A 17,951-nucleotide genomic window follows, 5' to 3' on the forward strand; every position below is an offset into this window, starting at 1 on the left:
TTCTCTAATTAGGAAGAATATTTTCTCTTTTTAAAAGTTGATATTTGGGTAAATATGACTTTAGATCTGGGTGGAACTTTAAAGATCATGATCTCAGGTCCATTTCAGCTGTAAAATTCTACAACGGTTTTCTTTCACAAGTGTGGCTAGTGAGACCCAGAGATAGATGTTTCTAGTTGCAGAGGTGAGGAAAGGCTCAGCAAGATGACAACTACATTACTTAACACGTTGCCCTGGGCTTCCTTACATTAGTTGATAACGCTAGAGATTATCAGAAGGAAAGCGGGGAGAACAGTAAAAAGGATCCATTTTAGAATCTATAAAACACTACACTGTTTACATGCGCAAAGCTAAAGGGCTGCTTCCAGCGCCGAGAACTTTCCCTGTGCCCCATCTTCAGTCTAGCCTTACTTCTTTCCAGATGGTTTTGAACTAATTCGGGAGAATGGCTGATAATATGAAAATTACCATTATTTTTATCCTCAGATAACTACAAATCAATATTCTTACATCACTCATGCTTCCTTGATCCTCCATGGAGCATTATTGTCACTATTTAACCCATGATTAAAAAATTTAAAAATCACTAGGCTACCGTAATGAGATACATCGATTACTTTGATATGGTTATGAAATAATTGCAGTTGGCTTTTAGAATTCTTATTACCATGTTGCTTTTCTTTATCTTTTAAGCCTGAATAGCAGACATCTTATTGAAAATTTATTTTTAGAAGAGATTAAAGTCCAAAATGGTGGTCAAGTAAAATAGCCTATTAATTCTGGTTAAAGAGACTGTAATCTTGATTTCCCTGTTGTAGGAAACAGAATTTTGAACTGGGCCCCAAGGTTCCCACTCTGGTGTACACACACTTTGCCCCTGACAGGCAAATACTAATCTCTGTTCAGCTGTAAAGGGTTTGCTCAAGTAATTAAGGCTTCAAATCAGTTCACCTTAAGATAGGGAGACTGCCTTTGTGTTCTTGATTGAATCAGGTGAGCTCTTAAAAGGGACTGGGCTGTTCCTGGCAAAAGAGATTCAGTCTGTGGGAGGGATTTCGTGGAAGGGAGATTCCCTGTTGCTGACTTAGAAGATTCTCTGTTGCTTACTACAAGGCTGAGGATTTGGGAGGCCAGCAAGGAAACAGGCTCCTAAGTTGTACAAGCACAAGGAACTCAATTTAGCAAAGAACCTCAGTGAGTCTGGAAGCAAGTTTTCCCCCAGAGCCCCCAGGTAAGAATGCGGGCGGGACCCCCAATGCCTTGATTTCTGCCTTGTGAGACCCTGAGCCGAGATGGCCCCCATGCTGTGCCGGGACTTCTGACCTCCAGAACTATGAGGTAGTAAACGTCTCTTAAGCTGCTAAATTAGTGATAATTCATTACACAGCAATAGAAAATTAATGTACTTGCTTTTTTTGTTTGTCGTGGTTTTTTTTGATTTGCAATCATGTTTATATGAAGAAAAAGGAAGAAAATAAGTGGGATGCCATCAAGACAATAAATCTAGCTTCTATTAATTTATTTCCAGAAAAGTGGGATGGGAGGGAAAGTGTATGTTGTATTAATTATGTAGCATTTTTCATTGTAAGGTTAGCTTTTTGTCATTTTTATTGCAGAAAATAGTCAACTTAGAGCATACCTGTCATAGATGAGGCTTCATTTCTTGATATAATTGTTAGTCGCACAGTATATTTCACTAAACTGTAGAAGTCCCTTGGCTTCAGATTTGTTCATTGTTCTCACAGCTGTTTCCTTGCTGAATTGTTCCTCCCACTTGAGACAGTAAATGCAAGAAATGAAAGGTGATGTGTCTCAGAACCTATGGTTAATACACAAATGCTCACTGTTGACGTATTTTGAATACATGCGGCTTTGAATTGGACTTCTGGAAGATGCATATTGTGCTTTCACAAAATAGCCTGTTTGGTAGCCCCAACTAAAAATGTGGAATGCACTGTAAATGTCGGAAATGTGGGGATTTTTCCAAGAAATTAAGACCTAGAAGTAATACGTGAAACATACAGAGAAGGCAGGTGTAAATTGTTAGCCGTTACCCAAATGTTAGCATCTTTTTGGTTGTATTGTTTGTATGCCAATAAGTGCTTTTTTCTTTTGGAGAATTTGGCAAAACTTAAATACTGTGTCCTATGATGTCCATATTGGATTCCAGCAATTCATTCCTGCAGGTAGACAGCACGGTGTAGATGTAACATTGTGTGTGTTTATCTATCACATACCTTCCTTTTCGTATTAAAAAAAAATGGAGTTGTTGGTGGAGGGAATTGGCAGGAAAGAGAAGGATGGGGGATTGCCTTTAAATACTGGAGAAAGAGCCACTGGTTATGTGATGCATTGTGTAATGGAAAGCTTTTAAATGGTAGACGCAGCTTCATTCTTAATAGCTTTAACACTGGGGGCAAATGTCTCATTTGTACAATGAAGAGATTGGACTGAACTGTACCATGTGTAAGGTTCATTGCCGTTCTAAATTGTATACTTCAGATTTTTAAAGTGAATCAAATTTAACATTTGAGCATCTGTCATATTAAGTAACTCGATCCTCATAACAACCATATAATGTAACTGAAGAACTAAGTGAATAAGTAACTTGCCCAAGGTCATCCATCTGGTTAGAAGTGAGAAGGCTGAGATTTTAACCTAGAATTTAGAAACTGCTGTAACTGCCATAACTACTATGCTGTACTCCCTCTGGCCATCACGAGAGCCAGTCATTGTGCGAGGGAAGCCTCTGTGAGCAAGTAATGATGTGTGAGGCATGGGTGGCAAGTGGGGATTCTTTATTTCCAAGTTTTTAAAAAATTTCTATATAGACAACTTTATGCTCTGTTTGCTATAAATAGCTTTTTTTGAAGACTAAACATTTTAAAATATTCTTTAGAGAGCTCATTGAGAAAGGTGAATTCCATTATATGCCAACCGTCTTGCTGTCTTTAGTCTTCCTTTAAATATTAACTAAATTGATTTAGCTGTGCATTCAAAAAAGTAATTAGTCAGAAATTTTGTCAATTTGCCCAACCTCTGTATTCAAATCTTCCAGCGATAAATAGAAGCTTAATTTGTCTATGGCGAATATTGACTTTGACAAATTACTTTCTGCATATTTTAATTACAAAATAACTATACTTAGCTAAAACTAAATCCATCTCTTTTAAATACCTGAATATTTTAGTTAGCTTTGAGTAAAAAGTCTTCAGTGATATGATGAGAACCAAAATTAGCATAAAAGCTTTTTAAAATTAAGAGGAATGGGAACACACTTATATGGTCGCCCTTGTTCTCTTTCCATGTTGACCAATCTCATATGTTCTGAATAAATCTAGTTAAATCATTTGCTATAATAACCTGTAGACATGAATTTTCAAGCTAAAATCAGTGGCAGGCTTGGGATTTGATTGTACACTTCTTATAAGATAATGACCATGCTACTGTTTCATGGATGCTAGCAGAAGACATGACATTCCTGGATCAGAGACAAAGGACTTAATTATGCAAGCAGTGTGAGCAGTAGCGTGTGTGCATTGGTTCCCTTTACACCTAAGTCCCACAGGGGCAATGCAGTATGTACCAGATGGATGCCATGCACTCAGTGGGTTTACACTGAACTTTTATAGCAAAAAGTAAGCAAGCCTGTTCTTTGTCCATAAAAAGCTGTTACCTCATTACTCAAGGTTACCGGCTGCATAAACAAGACTGAGAAGTGGGCTGGGTAGAAGTGTTCAGGGCCTTGAAGACATGGCACACCCAGCAGACCTGGAGGAGTACAAGAGCTCTAAGGAGGACTTAACCTCCCAGCAGACAGGTGTGGTGAACTTTAGTGGAAAGGGTAGTGAGGCAGGGCTCTGGTTCTTGTCCTAGCTCTCTGCAGCAGCCTTCCACAAGCCTTTCTGAGACATCTCTAGGTTCTCTTGTATAGGAAATGGAGTTGGATGAGATGACAAAAAATATCTACTCTTTCATCTAGATATTAGGGTTATACTTTTCTGAAAACCTTCATTTAAAATAAGACTGAACAGGTTGCCTAAGGCTAAAAATTGAGCCTCAGAATTTTTACAAAATCAAGCAACACAAGCACAGAATGGCTGATTCCCCTCAAGTGTTAAATGGATTCTTAGGAGAGAAGATGAATCATTGTATTGGTTCAAACAGGGATGCCCTTTATAATTTTAAGAGACATACCTTAACACAAACACAATTATAAAAGCGTGAACAAGAAATGTTACCTCATTTTCTTCGATAAACAAAAAAATTCCAATGATTATATAAGGCATAAGGGCATTCATTAAAAAAATTATCATCTTTATGGAATGTCTGGACCAGCTTAGAGATTTTAGATTGAATGCATTGTTTGAGATTGTTTTTCAAGAACAAATGAATGAGAGCTCATTACTTAATCTTGTGAAACACATTTTATAGATTTTTTATTTTAGATTTTGGAATAAATTCTGTGAATTCACAAATTTTGCTGAAGATTACTACATTAAGATCAGCTTTGTTGGTCGAAACTTCTCAAAAATAGGTTAAGCATCTGCTTTTCACCCCTTGAAAAATTCTACTCGAAAGAACTACTAAATTTTTAAATGAAAGATACTTGGGAAGAAGATGTTAAATGATTTGAGTCCACATTAACTTGCAAAATAGCAAAAATAGTTCTGGAAAATCCAATCATGCTATCACTGTTAAAATTTAGATTGTACACAAAACTCTGTTTTGGCTACTTAGAATGTGGAAAGATGTTCCGGTACATGGGGTTTATTTATATTAACATCATCCAGCAAACACGTTCTGTCACTGATAGACCAGCAGCACAGGTTTTGAAGTATTTTAACACATAAGAAATAGACTGCAAGCAAACCTTGGCTACCAAGAGTTTTCTGGAGTGAATATATATGGGTTTGTCTGTTCTTTCAGTACTGCTTTATTGAATACCTACCCAGTGAAAGCCTCCCTGCCGGGGAATGTCTCCAGAAGAGAGAGCTGTTCTGAAGTTCAGTCTAATGAGAGACAAAACAGGTCACACAGGGTGGTTAGTACAAAGATGAGGTCCTGGACATAATTGGGGAATGCTAGAAAACAAATTCTCCCCAGATGGGTTACGGCTTTTTAAATCCAGGGCCTGGAGCCTTTTCATTTTAATTCTTTCTGGCAGGGTTTGTTTCTTTGGCTTTTGGCTGGTTAGTTTGGTTTAATAGATAAAATTATCTTGTAATATATAATCTATATTATGGTTTGTTTTAATATTTGTAACATTTCCTGCCTTACCAGGTTAGGACATTTTACTCCTTAAAGGAGCTTACAATCTAGTTGTCTAAAAGGAGCTGCACAACCTGCACTGGCCATGCCCAACACAGGTGAAGGGCTTTGTACAAAATGGGCAGTAATAGGAGCTTGATACCACTTACTCTGAACCAGGTACTTAGATGCTGTGACTTCCCTAATACTCATAACCTTGTCAGGTTGTTTCTGTTATCCTTACACGGAGAGGTTAAGAGCCTTGAGCTAGGAGTTGGTATGAATGAACCCTGTTTTATGGGCTCTCCCACTAACTGCGTAGCCTTGAATATTCTTAAATATCAGCTACGGGGAAGGACAGCTCACGATACATACACCAGGGCAATGTCTAAAAAAATTCTGTTGAGTAGACCAATTATTCGTGGTATGTATCGATTAAAGACAGCTCTGCTGGGGTGTTGCTAGTCGTGCTGTGACCTGGGGTTAATGTGCAGTAGGCATTGCGGAACCCAGAGCGCTCAAACCTGATTGCCCGCGGGGCGAGGCAAGCAATACAAATAAATGAAATGGGACGGGTAGGCCTGATACGTGTGCAGCCAAGTTTGAGAACCAGTGCTCTGAGACTTCGCTACTCAACGAGCCGCTCAAATCATCACCATCATACCTGTGGGAAATAGAGAATCTCAAGCCCCATGCTAGTACTACCAGGACATAATCTGTGGTTTACCAAAATTCCAGGTGATTCTATGCAGGCTAAAGTTAGAGAAGCATTGCCTAATAATCAAGTGACAGGTTGAACCTCACTCTAAAGCCTTAGAACAGTGGTTCTTAAATCACGGCTATGCATAAAAATCAGCAGCGAGTTTCAAAAAGGTACTAATATTCACGTCCGTCATTGGAAATTCTGTTTCAATTGATCTCTGGTTAAAATCCTGGAATCAGTATTTTAAAAAATTGTCCCAAAGTGAATCTAATATGCCAGGGTTAGAAAAAAAAACAACTGTAATTCAGTTTTTTTTTTCCCACTTTGAAATTCTATGAAACTGTCTTCACCCAATACATCTTTCTTGTATGGAGTCATCTGATAATTACTTCATATTGAAAAAGGCACTGGGAGAATTTTTCCTGCTTCCAAAACTGTTAGCTGAATGTTAGCTGTTAGTTGAACTAGGTCTGAATGTTTTCTGATCATTGATATTAAGTAACTCTTCATCTGCCACTCTTGAAGATGGACTTAAGAATTAGTCTGCCTTCATTGGTAAACAGGCAGCCCTTCACTTTGGTTTTCAGTCTGTCTATACAGCAAAAATCATCTGGAGACCTTGCATCCACATTTAATGTACTTTCACAGAGCTCAGGATTCTGACGGGGTGAAGGGCACGCGCTTTTAGTCACCCACACACAGGCCCACAGTAAGCTACTGGAACGGTTCAACCAACCAGGTTGTCTTTTCTGTTAGGACTTAGAGATCACCTGGAATAAATCGAATTTTATCATCACTCCTGTGAACTCCAGATTTTTCAACTGTTAAAAAAGAAGATCTTGTTACTTATGAGAACTTCATGTAATGTTTATAAAGCACTTAACACAGTCTCAACTCTGAATACTTCTGAAAGTCTAATCTGACAGGGCAGGTCTTCTGATGGAAGATATTCACCTCAAGTGGTGTATATCAAAGACCTTGGCTCAAATTTCTTTAACTTCTACCCAAATTAAGGCATGTTTTTCCCCCTTAATGAACTAGTTGCATGCCTTCCAATCACAAAATAGAAAAATAGCTACCTTTTCTTATGCAGATGGCATGGCTTATCATAAAGAGCTAGAGGTACCCCAAGAAGCCAAATGATCTTCTGAGAAAAATTAAGTGCCCGCCCCCGCCCCCCGCCCAAGTAAGCAGTTGAATTGAGCGATTCAGTTTATTCAGCCTTGTGGGGCAGGCTGGCAAGCAAATTCAGGTGGGTGGGCCTGCAATCCCAATCACAGGTACTTTAAGAGCCATATTAGGGTTCTTCTGTCAGTGGCAACAGGTCACACCTGTTAACTCAAGTTTAACTGGCTAATTTATCTGTCGTGCTACAGTGGTTTTCAATCTTTCTATCACAGTGCAAGTAAAAAAGAAAACTAACATTTCTAGAGTACTTTAGGGTAAACTGATAAAGCTGGATCAGGAGAGGCAACATACTGAAACGCTTTGGCTGCTCAGAGGGCTGGAAACATCCATATCTCAGTACAAGCACGCTTGGATCCTAGTCTGGGAACACGTGCACTAGAAGCTCTATGGCGCCCCTTCGGGGCATGATATGGGAATAGGGCTCTCAACACTGCTTCATCCAGAGCAGCTCATCATCTCTCATGTTTTATTATTTATCTTCCATATAAATCTTCATTTACAGAAAAGTGAAGTCCCTGCCTTTGTGGGATGTAACTTATGATGGTATCTCGGCTTTCATTTTATAAAAATGGATCATGTAATCTAAATATCACTTGAAGAAAGTGGTAATAGCTCAGTGAAAGGAGATCCAGTATTTTCAGACATTCCTTTTGGAGTCTGTTTTGATAACAAGTTTCTTAGTATTTCCCCCCAGCTTTCTGTTCTATTCTTGTTTGTGGAAAGGCATGTATCTTGTATGTGATTTGTTATGAACCTAGTTGGTGAAATACACTGAGAAATAGTGAATCCTTAATTAGAAATTAAGAATTTTTCAGTAAATCCAGCCTTAGAAATTAACTCATCGAATTTCCTTTACGGATGAGATACTGAAATGCAAACTCATCTCCTCCGCCAGTGATTTGTTCATTGGGTTTTCATGTCTTCCTAACCAGGCCACATCAAGGCTGTTCACATTTCCTCAGAGCTTTGAGGGGATATTGTTTATTTGCTAACCAAAGCTCAAAGACCTGGTGACTTCACATAAAGAAAAGCTGATCCAAGGTATGAAAAATGAGGACTCACTACTTACTGTTTAGTTAAATACAAATTTATAAATCAGAAAATCATTTTTTAATTGGTGTGCCTACTGTCTTTAGCTATAAGAAGTATACAGTATTTGATACAAATTCCTGAGAGGATTTTGAACTACTTATTTGTGTTCTGTATAAATGCATCCATTTGAATATTTGGATTCAGTGCTTCCTTGTGCACTGTGAAAGCAGTGAGGCCTGAATAAGGCAGTTGTGTAGGGGAGAGGACGTGAGTGACTTGAGTAAAACTCCACAGCTTTGCTGAGAGTTTTGCAGACCTAATTGTTGGTATTTGGTGGTGCTTTCCAATCTGTTTACTTTCCTTTATTATAAATAGTCAAAAATATGACTGAAACAGAGCTGGCAGAGCTAATATTTCTTTCTCCTGGTTGCGTTCTGTCTCCAGCCATCCTTCTCTCTGCAGATTTAATTTTTCAACAGTGATTTGTATGTGTATGTATGTTCTGCATGTCAGATGAACTCTGAGGATACAAAGACATAATATGAAACTGCCCCATCTTAAGGCACTTATCTACTCGTAAGGTAATTTCTAATTCATCAAAGAATTCAAAAGTGAGACTTACCCGTAATTCCTGCTAGTAATCAATTTTTAGGTTTAGGTGTTCAGAAATGTTACTTTTTTAAAAAATGGAGTTAGACACTGTCAACTGTCAGTTTAGGGAATGCTAGGAAACATAATAAATATAATCAGATAAACACTTTTGGCAAAGTCATAATACAACAGTGCATTTTTTCCCAGTGATTTCTAATGATTTCTGTGATCTCAGATTATTAAAAACAAACACTATATGAAATTTAGGAGTAATATTGAGAGAATTATTTAAATTTTATAACAAATCATTAGTTTGTATGCATTATTTCACCTAAATATTAAAACCAAAGTGAATTTTCACTATCCTGAATTGGACCTACTTTCTAGGTCATTTTCAAAGCAACACAGAGAGAATTCTTTTTGTACTTTAAAAATAAAATTTAACTAAATTCATTTGCATTCTCATAGCCGATTTTACTGTCAGTCCTAAAATGAGGACAAAGGTAAGCTGGTAAGTTCAGGGAAATATAAGGTTACACCTATAGCCTCTAAATATACTGTTTGTATTCTCTCAAGGAAACACACTCAGCAGCTAATTGACAGGGTAGCCTGGGCTTACATGGAAAGGTCATCCATAATGTCAGAAAGGAGTCAGAGACCGAGAATATCCATTAACAAGGGAGATCCGAAAAGATGCCCACTAAGGCCAGAGGATCAATGCTCATTTTCTAAGCTTACCTCATTCAATCTTAAGGAAGAGAGAATGATAATAATAAGCTCATTTAAGTACCACATTGTAAAAAGTATTCCAAATATGCATGCTTATAACTTGTATTTCTTGCATCAATTATTAACTCACTACATGACCAACTCTTCACAAATTTCTCATAATTTTGAAGTTGCAGCATACTTTACTCATTTATTCATAGTTTGATACCATAAGTCAGGTCCCATTTCCCAGAATAAAGACAGCTTCACCAAATTGAACTCTAAACTAATGATCCCCCATACATAATGAGCAGATAGGCACATTTTATTACTTTAAGCTTATCTCAGCATTGAAAAAAGTAATAAAATACTAAGAAATGTAACCACAAAATAAGCGAAATCTTATAACTCTGTAATATTAAAAAGCAAACATCAACTTTGGAAAATTCTGCAGCACATAATTAAAAAGAACTTACACTTTTTAACGTAAAGACTTGTTAGCAATTTTTTTTTAAGCTGGCAGCTCTTTTTTTTAGCTCTTTTTTTTATATTAGAAATATGGTCAAATAGGAAATTGCCAGGTGTTTACCAAAAAAGAATGCAGATGACCACAGCATGAAAAATTATCATCAAAAATGTAAGTGGGGCTTCTCTGGTGGTACAGTGGTTGAGAGTCCGCCTGCCGATGCAGGCGACGCAGGTTCGTGCCCTGGTCCGGGAGGATCCCACATGCCGTGGAGCGGCTGGGCCAGTGAGCCGTGGCTGCTGAGCCTGTGCGTCCGGAGCCTGTGCTCCGCAATGGGAGAGGCCACACAGTGAGAGGCCCGCGTACCGCAAAAAAAAAAAAAAAAAAAAAAAAAAAAGTAAGTGAAAATAGGAAATTACTATCCACAGTACTTGGAAAAGGAAGCAAACAAACAGAAAGACAGTCTGGTACAGTTTTGTATGTAATTAATAAAAACTTTCCAGAGGGAAGATGGTAAAGTTAAAAATATATGTATAGACATGTTCTTTAAATTTTAGTAAGTTCTAGGGAGTGAAACATTGAGGGATACATAAATGGATGTTTGCTTATGAGAGAAGAGACATGGATGGATATTTGTCAAAATATCAATAGTTATTTTCTTTTCAACCATATAAAATACTGAATAGTCAGTTTGAGTGCCAGGACCTAGTCAAAGTACTGTATATACAGCAATGCCTGAAACAAAAATTTCTGCTTATAGAACTTACATTCTAGTTGAAGCTGATATTTAATGTATTTTGATTTGTTTTTTATGCTTTTCAGTGTTCTCCAAATTTCTTCAGTGAATGTACTTAATCAGAAATACATGTTACTTAATTCATTCTAGTTAAAAGATGAACATCTGTTCTTTTTAAATATCAGGTTCAAATATTTTGGCTAAACAATTTTCTGCTGTCTTAAGTGTTTTGAGATGTTATGTATTGAACTGGGCCACAGAGGCCTTAGCTGTATACAAGAATGTATGACTGCGTATTAAGTTTATTTACAACCATCATTGTCAAGCTAATATTAGGCTCTCTAAACATCATTTTCCCAAACTTCTTCTGACAATAAAGCATTTTGAGAATTTCAAGAATGGGAAAACTAATGAAGAAGCTACAGAGACATTTCTCTCATCACTGATGCCCCTGGATCATTACATAGTCCTGAGTTGTATCTGACATTGTTGCCATTTTCAGTATATTCTATGTCTTAGCCATAGTGGGGAGGAAGAAATGGGATTATGCAGGGGTAGGTGGTATTTCCTAAGTACCTTTTAAAACTGAGTGGTAGTTCTTAATCTCTTTGTGCATCAGAATAACCTGGGGAGCTTAATATAAATCAGGTTTTCAGGCCCCTGCCCAAGAAATTGTGATTCAGTAGGTCTGGGTCTGGGCCAAGCATCTGTTTTTTTTTTTTATCAAGTGGTTCTGATGGCAGTAGCCACATACTGGAAAACACTGAGAGTAAGTGCCATAGGGCTTGAAGCATGTATCCCAGTAAGTTTTAGGATGTTTAATTATTGTCTCCAAAAAAGCTTTTCCCCTTAGCTTAACTCTCTGATATTCCCATCACTGTAGTGGCTTTCTAAGTCCTCTGCACAATTTTACGCTGAGCATTTCTTTTTTTTTTTTTTTTGGCGGTACACGGGCCTCTCACTGTTGTGGGCTCTCCCGTTGTGGAGCACAGGCTCCAGACGCACAGGCTCAGCGGCCATGGCTCACGGGCCCAGCCGCTTCGCGGCATGTGGGATCCTGCCAGACCGGGGCACGAACCTGTGTCCCCTGCGTCGGCAGGCAGACTCTCAACCACTGTGCCACCAGGGAAGCCCTCTGAGCATTTCTTGAAGGTCTACCTGCAGAGGGTTTGTTTTTTTCCTGAATCTATTTCAGACTGAATAGAAATGGCAAGGTCACCTTCAGCATCAACAGTTGTTCTTTGTAGGTCTCCCTATTTAGTCTTTGTCAAGTCAGACTTGAGCTCTCCATGCTCAAGGGGAAAAATCTTTCAGAGTTAATAGGCTTCCAAATACCTCTGTTTGACAAATACTAACCTGAGGAACTGTTACATTATTCTCTGAAAATGTCTTCCAATTGGAAGTATTATTGCAAAAGAGAATTTTTGGCTTTTCAATAGCACAACAAATTTTCCTTTTATTTAGCATCAAAATGAATACATGAAAATTAAAAAATTCTCAGTGTTGAGGGACTCCTAAATATATATGCAAATGATCGTTCGTTGCCAATTTAAGATACGTGTTTAAAATCTCTTTAAATGATGATACATAAAGCATGGTCATGACCTAACGTTGGATTACATTGTGAAGTAGACTGAGGTGGTCCCTCATCTCTGCTTCCTGATTGTTCTGTTTAGGGAAGTGTATTTCTCCTGTCCTCTGGTACCAGGGCCACCAAAGCTCTGCCATGTGCTCTCAAATTTGCCTTTCTTAGCTGCTGACATTAAGTTCTCAAATAGAAGTAGATGTTCTACTTCTTACTGGGACTTCAGCAAAGAAGTTTTCATCCAGTAAACGCAATTCAGGAAGGATGTTGAATATTAGCAGGAGTTCAGAAAACATTTGTCAGGGCCTAAGGGTTTTGCCCTGAGATGAAAATCCATGATAGTCTTCTTTCCCCCTGTGAAAGCACCTTGACCTTCGATATTCCTTCCTTAGCATTTTGTTAATGTGAGTCATAAAAATACCGTACTAACCATAGACACTAAAATGTGTCTCGTATGAGTACATGTTCTATTTTCCCTTAAGAGTTTCTTAAAGCAAATTAAACACATGAATATGAATTTATATAAATTCATGAGTAGATAATATGTATATATAAGCATTCCCATATTTCCTATAAATTGCTATAAAAATAGAGATTACTTTCAAGTAATGGCTTTTTGCATGGACTATTTAAGTTATTGTGCCAGAATTGTGTTTGTTGTCTTGTGTCATGGAGACATAGGACAGTGGAGACATACATATCATGTTGAAAAAATGTGCTGGGGTAAAAAAGCAAGAAAACAGCTGCATTCGCTAATGAAACACTAGAGACTGGTTATGTAAACTCGTCACATATTGGTGTACTTAAATGTACTGTTTTTTTATCCCTCGAAGAGTTTTGTTTGTTTTATTAAGCTTTATTGATGAAAGAGCAATGGAAGAGAAGGCCACTTTTAACAAGTTTTTAAATATGTTTTTAATTCAGAGCTTAGCATGTTGCTTGGCATGTAATAGGCCCACTGGATTAAGTCCTAACTTTGGCAGGCTATGTAAGACTAAGACACTCATTTCACCCCGCCTCACACACTTATCAAATGACAAACTTACCCAGCTTTCAATTCTTCTGTCATAAAATTTCATAGTTGATAGAGAAATCACATCATCTATTGTAGCTCCCTCTTTTACAGATGAGGAATCTGAGGCCCAGATGGGTCGATGATTTGCCTTAAACAGGATCAAAACTATGTCCCGATTCTCATCCCAGCTCTTAACTGTATGCTATAACTACAGCCCTTGCATTTATATAGAGTGTAACATGAGTCTAATAGTTCTAAGTTCACATTTTATCCTCTCAGTTACTATGCGTGGATGGAATTTAATAATATCCCCACTTGACAGATGTGAGAACTGAGGGTTAGAGAAGTTAAGTGAGTCATTTTAGGATGTAGGTTTTGTAGGAGTAGAAGTACTCTCCCTTTTGCTCTTGATGGTATTGCCTCTTGAGTGGCAGTGTTCTTGGGTCTCTAACCTGAGCTACTGTAAAGGTTGCCTTTCTTGGAAATGTTAGGATTTCTCTTCTAATCCTTTAAAAATAAAGTGAACCTCCATCTCGTTCTGAAACTTGAGAGTTGTTTAATTAAAGCCAGTCAACTAGACAAAAGAGTTTAGGTACAAACACGTATATTTCCACTATTTAACAAGTAGGATTTACTATTCTGGAATTTTTTTTACCTGACGTCTTACATTTTGGAGTATAATCTCAAACTGTCAATCAGTGTGATGTGTGGGTTTTTTTTGACAAAGAGCTGATCAGTTGATGTAATTTTTTAAAGTTAAAATAGATTGCTTGAAAGAATGAAAAGGAAAGTCTTCAAATTACAGGCCAAATTTGATAGCCCAAAGTGTTCAAAGGAAGTCATTTCTTAAGTGAGGCTAATTCTCACCTTAATGTAATATTCTCTCTCTCCAAAAGATATACTGTTGGACTACAGACCTCAGTGGAAAAAAGTCTAGAAGTAGCTAGATGTCTCGGGAAGGGGGAGATCCAGCCACCATGAGGTAGAACGGATACTATGGTAATAAAAGAATTTGTATTCCATCAATAGTAGGACTTAAGCTGATTACATGTACCAAAGAAGACACGTTCCACCCTTCATAATGAAAAAATTCCATGGCATTTATACTAAGAAAGGGAGAGTGTTTAGTCAATACTCGTATTTTACTGTTGAGGAACAAATTTAGGGAGGTGAGGTGCCTTGTTTAAGCTTTCAAATACAGGTGCCAAGCCAGAGCCAAAACCCTGCTTTCCTTGCTCCCTTCCTGGACCTCTGTTACTAAAATAAACTATATTCATTGAAAAGATAGTAAGTAGACAGTAAACACATCTGGAATAATTTCATATGGGATATGTGCACGATGGACAAAGCTGCATTTCTGCCAAAGACCACGGATATACAATCAATCAGGTCACAGAAGCTATTTGTAGTTGTCAGAACAAGATGTGCTCTGATAGAAACCTGGAAAATAAAGATTGCTAACAAGCCAGCTTTAGGAACAGCAGCTGTTTTGGAGGAGGTCATTGAGAGGATGTGACCACCAGTTGAGTTGACCGGAGAGCTGAACCTATGAAATCTTGAACCCACTGTTCCCATAGGCAGAGCTGTCACTAGGAGGTAACCATGAGAGAGTAAGGTGTGGAGACCATCCAGGCTAAACCCAGGTAAGGTCCATATAGAAACTTCTAAGGTCCTGGTGGGTGAGTGCTTGTAGAAGCAAGCCTCGTAAGTAAGTTGCTTATTAGATCTGCCACCTACCAATCTGGAGTGGTCTCTCCTTGCCCTCCATGTAGGGGGGCCAATTCGTGAACCAACGATATGATTATTTTAGGGTGATTTTAGCAGAATGCCTGCAAAAGCACTCTTCCAGATTGTAAACCAAATGGGAGAAATTTGAGGGACACACTTACATACAGGATAGTCTCTGTGGTCTATTTATCCAAGAAAGGAGAACCACTTCTAAACCACTGAAGGACAAAAGGAATTGCTATTCTTCTAACAAGAAGAGGTATTTTGGCAACTTGCTCCACTGTTAGATCACACGAATATTGTGTGTTTTTTGAGAAACTTGGTTATCGATGGGAAGGCAGTAACATATAGATGAAATCATGTTATTATAGAAGTTATAAACTTCTCATCAACCATAATAAAAATTGAATGAGGGCTTCCCTGGTGGCTCAGTGGATAGGAATCTGCCTGCCAATGCAAGGGACACAGGTTCAATCCCTGGTCCTGGAAGATCCCACATGCCACAGAGCAACTGAGCCCATGCACCACAACTACTGAGCCTGCGCTCTAGAGCCCACGAGCCACAACTACTGAAGCCGGCGCGCCTACAGCCCGTGCTCCGCAACAAGAGAAGCCATTGCAATGAGAAGCCTGTGCACCACAACGAAGAGTAGCCCCTCCTCACCGCAACTAGAGAAAGCCCACGCAGCAATGAAGATCCAACACAGACAAAAATAAATATTAAAAAAAAATATATATATATATAAACACATATAAAAATGTGTTTACTGGAATTTTTTAAACAGAAAATACCACATGAAATTTAGGCCTATTTGATGCATAGGTTCAGGGTACATCAGACTCATTCATCCTGCTAATCGTACGCTTTAGTGCCATTCCTAAGTCTCCCTCCATACCTTTTTTTCTATTTTGTAGGAAAATTTTGACTTAGGCTTGGAGTACTCTTTGAATTTAACCCCAAAATTATGTTTCCTTATTGCTTTTAAGAAGACTGATGCTTATCTTCTGCAGAATCGATTAAAGCCAATTGTTTTCATGTAGAAATATAATTTCAGCACCTTGCCTAGGTATAAGATATCAAATAATATACAGCATTTAAATGTTTTAAAATTACAGGTCATTCTAAAAATGTATTGATCACTAGTAGTATTCTAAAGGTACCCATCTCAAATATGTGCTTATAACTCATAACTTACATATAGACAGACTTTTTGTCTAATCAGTTGTTTAACTGAAGGCAAATTTAAAATAAAGCTATTAGAAATTATGTATTCTTTCACTCTATATAAACAAAATTCCAGTCACTGGAATGAATTGCTTAGGTATGTAAGTGCATGTACTCTCTTAATAAGTTGGAATAGGTCTTCCTACTTTATTCAATGTCAGAAAAATGTTTAAATGACAATCCAAGGCTCCTAATTTTTCAGGGTTAATGAGAAATTAAGTTTTTTAAGGAAAACCCTTCTTAAAATAACTTTTAGAACCAGATTGATTTTTCTGTTTCTGTCCTTGTATTGCCAGTTTCTGGTCCTGTCTTTTCATTAATTAGTGAAGAATTTAAACGGTTTTGGTAAAAGTAAACTACCAGGGAAACAAGTGATTTTATAAACTAGTTCAATAGAAAGGAAGTAGGGGCACTGTGAGGAAGCAGTGGTGGTAATCTGTCTTCAGAAATCAACAAGATTCTACCCATAATGGCTCTTAAAAACTCAAAGTGCAGAATGGGAAGCCATTTGTTATAAATAACTGCCACAAAGATAATTTGAAAAAACCAGGCAGGCACATCTCCAGGTGAAGTAGCATAAAAAGGAGGGCCTCTTCAGAATTCATGTCAGATATGGTCTCATTTATTATTTAAGCTTGCAGATGACCAGAGTAAGCCTCTCTGGACATTGAAGTAAACTAAACTCTAAATGCTTATAGGGACAAACATTGCAGGTAAGGTCATGTTAGTGTGTATAGTAACACATTGAGAGGGCAGGGACTCCAAATACAGAGCCATCAAGGGGTTCACGTCCATGGTTCTTAACACGCTGAATCCAACGCAGGACGTTTGTCGTGGAAGTTAGAGACACACATGAAAGGAACAGGGACAAGAATTGTCAGAGCACCTGGTCTGTGCCTTTTACAATGCTTAAGAATTATAAGGAATAATAGGATTCTAGACTTTTTACCTAAAAATATTAACTACTGAAAAAATACAAAGTTTTAGATCGTGTGTTGTGTGTGTGTGTGTGTATGTATACGTTAGTATCCTCATGGGAATTAAGGAAATCAGTATATTTTGGCTCTGACTAATTTTCTGAGACTAATAGCAAAGACAATAACCAATCCCTTCTGCAATAGTCCTTTGGTGTCTCTGCCAGAGACAGAGGCCAGACCCAGATGGAAATGATTCATTTAGTTAATCCAAATCCTGGAAACACATAAGGGGATGTTTAAAGGCTGGACTTCTTTGGTTAGTTGTCTGTAAAAGTTTAGAAAGTTAATATAAGTGTTGATGTTTGTGAAGCAAGTCCTTTGTTTCTCCCTATATATGTATCCTGTGTTTAAAAAAAAATGTATTAAGAAGAAAAAATTTCCCCTTTGAGTCACCTTTCCTCTATGAACGAAATGAAGTGAAAACACATCCTGCCTGTTGAGAGCGCCCAGAGTATACATCCTGCTGTTTCATGGTTATTTAATTATGCAATGATTCATCAAGTTCTCATTTAGTCAGAGAGGTAGAAAAAGAGAAATCATAATGAAATCAACACTGAGGATAAGTTCTACCAAGGGGCAGGATTTAGAAAGTTATATTGCTGTTTTTCTTCCTTACTGGCCCCTAAGCCTAGCGTTCTGGATGCCGTTCAGGAATCACTCACCAGTGAGGATGAAGAATTTTCAAGATGTGTTGATGGAACATTGGAATGTACTCAGTTTACCTTTTCCTGCTGGCATTTTTCTGTG

Source organism: Grampus griseus, assembly GCF_964374135.1.
Source record: "Grampus griseus genome assembly, chromosome: 3".
Taxonomy (NCBI): Eukaryota; Metazoa; Chordata; class Mammalia; order Artiodactyla; family Delphinidae; genus Grampus; species Grampus griseus.